The sequence below is a fragment of the Solanum tuberosum genome, unplaced genomic scaffold (genome assembly GCF_000226075.1).
Source record: "Solanum tuberosum cultivar DM 1-3 516 R44 unplaced genomic scaffold, SolTub_3.0 scf00016, whole genome shotgun sequence".
Lineage (NCBI taxonomy): Eukaryota > Viridiplantae > Streptophyta > Magnoliopsida > Solanales > Solanaceae > Solanum > Solanum tuberosum.
This window is the reverse complement of record NW_006238942.1, coordinates 3,163,685-3,170,682: the sequence shown is the minus strand read 5'-3', so window position 1 is coordinate 3,170,682 and position 6,998 is coordinate 3,163,685. Positions and strand designations below refer to the sequence as shown.

General features: G+C 35.4%; 1 pseudogene; it reads left to right on the top strand.

Annotated features, from left to right (window-relative positions):
* Positions 1-787: 787 nt before the first annotated feature.
* LOC102587103 (disease resistance protein RPP13-like) lies at positions 788-6,662 on the top strand (annotated as a pseudogene).
* Positions 6,663-6,998: the final 336 nt, after the last annotated feature.

Sequence of the window (6,998 nt, the reverse complement as noted above, 5' to 3'; positions counted from 1 at the left end):
CACAAGTTGTGTAATGGTTGTTGAAGAAGCTTTAATAATCACATATTTAAAGAATGTACCTTTGGCTTAGCATCTTTTTCATTTCCTCTTGCCTTGTCTAGTAGTACTTCTTTTTTTCAGAAATCACATGCTTATGCCTTTTTTCCTTTTTTTTTTTTAAGAGTAATGCTAAATGGTCAGAAAAATTTGATCAGAAACATAAAAAGTTTATAATATTTTTATTTTTATATTTATTCCCTCAATATTTTCTCCTTCAAAACAAAATTAACTTTTTTCTATTTCCCAAATTTCTTGAATTACTAAAATACATACTCTTTGGCTGCCAAGGGAAATGAAAAATATTTTTGTGTATATTTTTTGAGTATGTATAGTTCATTCGATTTATTTTTAAAAATAAATATTGTTTAGTTATTTAAAAAAATTGTACGCTTTAGTTAAAAAAATATTTTTGTAATTTCGTTTTTATACATTAATATTTTTTTTCATTACTATACCATACAAATTAGAGGCGCATCTAGAGAGGATTATGTGAGTTCACGTGAACCCATGCTCCCCTTTGTAGATTATATATAATAGTGTTATATTTTTTAAAAAACATTTAAATATACAAGTGTGAACCCACATTAAATAATTTATTTATTTTTATTTTTTATTAAAACAAAATTCATATAGGGATATATGATCTATCTGACAAAGAAGTAAATTCATTTATTGAAACATAATTAATATAAAAATATAAATTTGACAAAGAAGGATATAATTGTCCGAAAGAAAACCAATTTATTGTGTGAATATGTATTTGGGTCATTATGGCCAAATTATTGTGGCCAAAAGATTTTTCCTTTTTCTAAACTATTTATGTCTACTGCTTCTAAGTGCATATTTTCTAAACTCTTTTCTAGATAAAAATCAATACTCCTGAAGATGGCTGATGCCTCTCTGTCATTTGCCCTTCAAAAATTGGACAATTTCCTGGTTCAGCAAGTTTCCCTGCGTAAAAATTTGAGAAAGGAAGTTGAGTGGCTGAAAATTGAGCTTCACGAGTTTAACCAATAAGATATTTCACTGAGTCTTCAAGTTCTTAAAGTCTTTCGTTGTGATCAGTGAAAAGATGTTGAACCTGTTGATTTAGTCAATCTTCGAGAATTAAGCATGGATCGTATTAGGAACTCTTACTCCTTAAACAACATTAGCAGCTTGAAAAACCTTAGCACTATCAGATTGTTTTGTGAAGGTTATGAATCATTCCCATCCCTGGAATTTGTTAATTGTTGTGAAAAGCTCTAGAAATTGTGGTTAAGAGGGAGAATAGAGAAACTGCCTCATCTGTTTCCAAATTCCATCACAATGATGCTTCTTTGGGACTCAGTACTGACAGAGGATCCGATGCCTATTTTGGAAATGTTGCCGAACCTAAGGGATCTCCAATTGATTTGGGCTTACGAAGGAAAAGAAATAATGTGCAGTGATAACAGCTTCAGTCAACTCGAGTTCCTTCGTCTTTATATTCTTGTGGACCTAGAAACATGGCATTGAGGCACAAATGCTATGCCTCTCATTAAAGATCTTGTTATCGATCGTTGTCCAAAGCTGAAGGAGATTCTAGAGAGAATGAAAGACGTGAAGCGTACTTGATAATAGGAAAGGTAAATATACAAGCAAATCTCAATAATCCTACATAACATTTCTTCATTTTCTCTTTTTTATATAAATAATATTTGTGTTAACAAGTTAACAACAAACTAACATGTTCCATGTTAGCCTGATAGCAGATGTCATAGTGCCGTATGTGTCAACAAATCCTCTACCGTCAAGAATGAAAAGAAGACTATGTTCCTAAGATGTTATTGATGGACATCTTTTATAATATATTCATCCATTTCCGAGCTAAATTTGAGTTAACATAGCTGAAATGAAGCAAGTAATCTAAATTGATCTGTTGTTCCGAGCTAAATTTGAGTAGAGAGTCTTCAATTCTCTTCTTGGGACAGTATCTTCAGTTATGGTTGAATTATGGGTTCTCCATTTTCGCCTTTTTCTATCAAGAGCCCACGCTTTATTTGCGCTTTGCGTTTATAGCCCCAATGAACGTTTTTTTTTGCACTTTTCGCTTTTGATGACACTTATTAAGGCTGGGACTATACTAACCATTTTCTCCATTTGGAGTTCGCCATGGAGCTTTCGTAACCTGTCTATTCATATGCCTGATCCCTTCTGACCAAGTGGGCACTACATTACTTCCTAAAGCAACATCAAGAAAACGGCGGGAAAGCATGAAATACTACTATACATACATATTGTATGTATAGCATGAAATACTGCTGCTATACATACATATTGTATGTATAGCATGAAATACTGCTATACATACATAGCAGACTATACATACATATTGAATATTGATCATGTAATGGAATCTTTTCCTTGGGCTCTGTGGCTCAAATGCATCACAACATGATTGCAGGTTTTTCTTCTTTCTGTGTATGTTTTTCCTAGTTAATATCCAAAGGGAAATTTGCTCCAGGAAGCTTAGCAGCTTGCATCGTTAACTATATCTAACGAGTTGTGTTTGTTCAACGCTCTCCAGTGCTCTTTCTGCTCCTATCTTTCACCTTTCAAATTTGGACACCATACAATATGTGTACCATTGATTATTATTGGCCACAGATGAAACTGATGTATCGATGCCTCTAAGATGGTTTCAATCTGCTCAAGCGTAAAAGGAGAACATTTGTAAAGAGCACAGAACTATGCTAATTGTTCTGTTTTTTTTTTTGATCTTCAGCCTCCCAGTTCCATGGAGCGAGTTTCTGAGTTGGGACAATGGCAAAAACAGGAGGTAAAAGCACGTGGAACGAGCTGGGATGTCAAGAGCATGGATTTAGCGTTGTGGACATATGATGACATTCAGATCACATTGTGGGTACTTGATCGTGCGCCTCTATCGAAAGACCTGGATTTTGGCTACCAAAGGCTATATCAGAGGCCATCGCTAACTCATCGAAGCTTGAAGGTCAAGAAGCAAGGGAAAAGAATCCATCAGAGGAGACGATGCAACTTTCATAAGTATCCGACTAAAAGAGGCAGCTGATTGTGAACATTTCTAGCATACAAGGTCTTGTACGACGACTTAAAAAAGGCAGGTTGAATTGAATATGAGCGGATTGCAAACGGATTAGACAAAAAGGAAAAAGAATCCCATACGAAGGAGACCAAATAAAAACAAGAGGGAGAGAACACATGCCATTATAGTGGAAAACAGGAACCTGTTGAAATTCCTTCTTGTTTTCATTCATCTCTTGTAATCAAGCACTCGGGGATTTTAGCCTTTTTAAGTTACTGTGTTCTAAATTACTCATATTTTTCCAATTCTCTTTGTTTAACTATATTAGATAACTAGATTGTATTGTTTCCCGTTATTTACATACTGTCACACATCAGTAATTTGAAAGAGGAACTACACGAAAAGTAGGTTGCGGGATAAAACAGAATTACTAGATATTTAATACCACTAACCACCATTACCGTGAATCATCATATTTAATCACCGCATTAGATATCGACAATCAAGGAGCAGTGAGATATTCCAAAAAAAAAATGTACCTTTCGCTTTAGTGGGAAATCTCAAAAAGCTTTAATACATCTTTTTCCTTTTTGATAATGGGAACTTTCATTTGCTCTTGCCTTTGTCTAATCGTAATTTTCTTTTTTTCTAAACTTTAATCATATAAGTGATAAGTGGACCCCTTGAACACATTATTTGTTCTTACTTTTATGTCTATTGCTTCTGACTGTATATGATCTCCATCTCCCATTTTCCAACTTGTATTCCAATATTCAGCTCCCTCTTATTTTCAATCAAAAGTAGTATTCTTGAAGATGGCTGATGCCTTTCTATCATTTGCAGTTCAAAAATTGGGTGATTTCCTAATACAACAAATTTCCCTGCGTAAAAATCTGAGAAAGGAAATTGAGTGGCTGAGAAATGAGCTACTCTTCATACAATCATTCCTCAAAGATGCAGAACAAAAACAATATGGAGATAATAGAGTTCAACAATGGGTGTTTGAGATCAACTCTATTGCTAATGATGCTGTTGCTATACTCGAGACTTATAGCTTCGAGGCTGGTAAAGGTGCTAGTCGTGTCAAGGCTTGTGCTTGCATCTGTAGGAAGGAGAAGAAATTCTATAATGTTTCCAAGGAAATTCAATCACTCAAGCAACAAATCATGGATATCTCTCGCAAACGAGAGACATATGGTATTACAAATATCAATAGTAATGCAGGAGAAGGACCAAGTAATCAGTCTGCCATGGTTAGAACATTGAGGAGAACTACCTCATATGTAGATGACCAGGATTACATTTTTGTTGGACTTCAGGATGTCGTACAAGCATTGCTAGCTCAACTTCTCAAAGCAGAGCCTCGTCGAAGTGTTGTCTCCATTTATGGCATGGGCGGATTAGGCAAGACCACTCTTGCAAGAAACCTCTACAGAAGTCCTAATATGGTCTCTAGCTTCCCTACACGCGCTTGGATATGTGTTTCACAAGAGTACAACACAATGGATCTTCTTAAAACTACCATAAAATCCATCCAAGGCCGCACCAAGGAAACTCTACAATTGTTAGAAACTATGACAGAAGGAGATCTAGAATTTCACCTTCATGATCTATTGAAAGAACGCAAATACCTTGTGGTGGTTGATGATGTATGGCAGAGAGAAGCATGGGAAAGTTTGAAAAGAGCATTCCCGGATGGCAAGAATGGCAGCAGAGTTATTATTACCACGCGCAAAGAGGATGTCGCTGAAAGAGCAGACGACAGAGGTTTTGGCCATGAACTTCGTTTCCTAAGCCAAGAAGAAAGTTGGGATCTCTTTTGTAGGAAACTGCTTGATGTTGGAGCAATGGTTCCAGAAATGGAAAGTCTAGCTAAGGATATGGTGGAAAAGTGTAGAGGCTTACCTCTTGCAATTGTTGTATTGAGTGGACTACTTTCGCATAGAGGGGGGGTGGACAAATGGCAAGAGGTGAAAGATCACCTTTGGAAGAACATTATGAAAGATAAATCTATTGAAATCTCCTGCATTCTATCATTAAGCTACAACGATTTGTCAACTGTGCTCAAGCAGTGTTTTCTGTACTTTGGTATTTTTCCAGAAGATCAAGTGCTCAAGGCTGAAAACATAATAAGGTTGTGGATGGCCGAGGGTTTCGTACCAAATGGAGATGAAAGAATGGAGGATGTCGCTGAAGGCTTCTTGAATGAGCTGATAAGACGAAGCTTGGTTCAAGTGGTGGATACATTTTGGGAAAAAGTTACTGACTGTAGGGTTCATGATTTACTCCGTGATCTTGCCATAAAAAAAGGCATTGGAGGTAAACTTCTTTGACATTTATCATCCAAGAAAGCACTCCAAATCCGCTTCATGTATCAGACTTGCCATTCATAGTCAAGGAGAAAGATATCACTCACTTGATCTTTCTAATTTGAAGTTGAGGTCAATTATGTTCTTTGATCCACATTTTCGTAATGTGTTCCAACATATAGATGTGTTTCGACATATATATGTGTTGTACTTGCATATTAAATATGGTGGTATTATACCTGATGCCATTGGGAGTTTGTACCACCTCAAGTTCTTAAGCTTGAGAGGTATCGATGACCTTCCGTCTTCCATTGGCAACCTCAAGAATCTACAGACACTTGTTGTCAATGAGGCGGATTACACTTTCCAACTACCCCGCAAGACAGCTGACCTAATAAATTTAAGACATTTAGTTGCTCAGTATTCAGAACCTCTGGTACATATAAGCAAACTCACTAGTCTTCAAGTTCTTAAAGGTGTTGGCTGTGATCAATGGAAAGACGTTGACCCTGTTGATTTAGTCAATCTTAGAGAATTAGGAATGGATTATATCAAGAAATCTTACTCCTTAAACAAAATTAGCAGCTTGAAAAACCTTAACACTCTCACATTGGTGTGTATAAATTATGATGAATCATTTCCATCCCTTGAATTTGTTAATTGTTGTGAAAAGCTCCAGAAATTGTGGTTAGATGGGAGAATAGAGAAACTGCCTCTGTTTCCAAATTCCATCACAATGATGGTTCTTGAGAACTCAGAACTGACAGAAGATCCGATGCCTATTTTGGGAATGTTACCTAACCTAAGGAATCTTGAATTAGATGAAGCTTATAAAGGAAAAGAAATAATGTGCAGTGATAACAGCTTCAGTCAACTAGAGTTTTTTAGTGTTTATGATCTTGAGAACCTAGAAACATGGCATTTAGGCACAAGTGCCATGCCTCTCATTAAGGGTCTTCGTATCTGTCGTTGTCAAAAGCTGAAGGAGATTCCAGTGAGAATGAAAGACGTGAAGTGTATTTGATGATAGGAAAGGTAAATATACATTCAAATCCCAATCCTACATAACATTTCTTTATTTTTTTTCTTTTACACCATATAAATACTGTGTTAAATCAACAGAGAAGCTGTCACTTGAAGACATTCACCTTCATCAACTTGGCTTCTCCAACCATCAATCAAGTTGGCTGTTCTTTCTTATGTTTTGGTTTTTCAATGTTTAATTTCTTTCTGTTTTTGGCTTTTCTTAGTGTGTGGAAGCATGCGTTGTCTTAGCATGCGTTGGAAGACAACTTTTTTTTGGATTTTGTGATGACGGAACAATGTTAAAAATGTTCTTAAATTATGTAAAATAAACAAAAATATCCTCAATTGATAGTTTGATCCAAAAATATCATTGTCTTCAATAATTTGATCTAAAAATGCTCTTATTATTGCTTAATAAGTCAAACTGTCTTTTTTCAATTAAATATATTATTTCTCTTTTTTTAAAACACGTTCTTTTTCTAATAATGATTTCTTTCATTAGAAACTGTTTAGCCTACTTCTTATGGATCTATCTTTGTATGAATATTCCTCCCTTTGCAATAATTATACCAAGCATTAGGATTTATATCAAAGCAAAG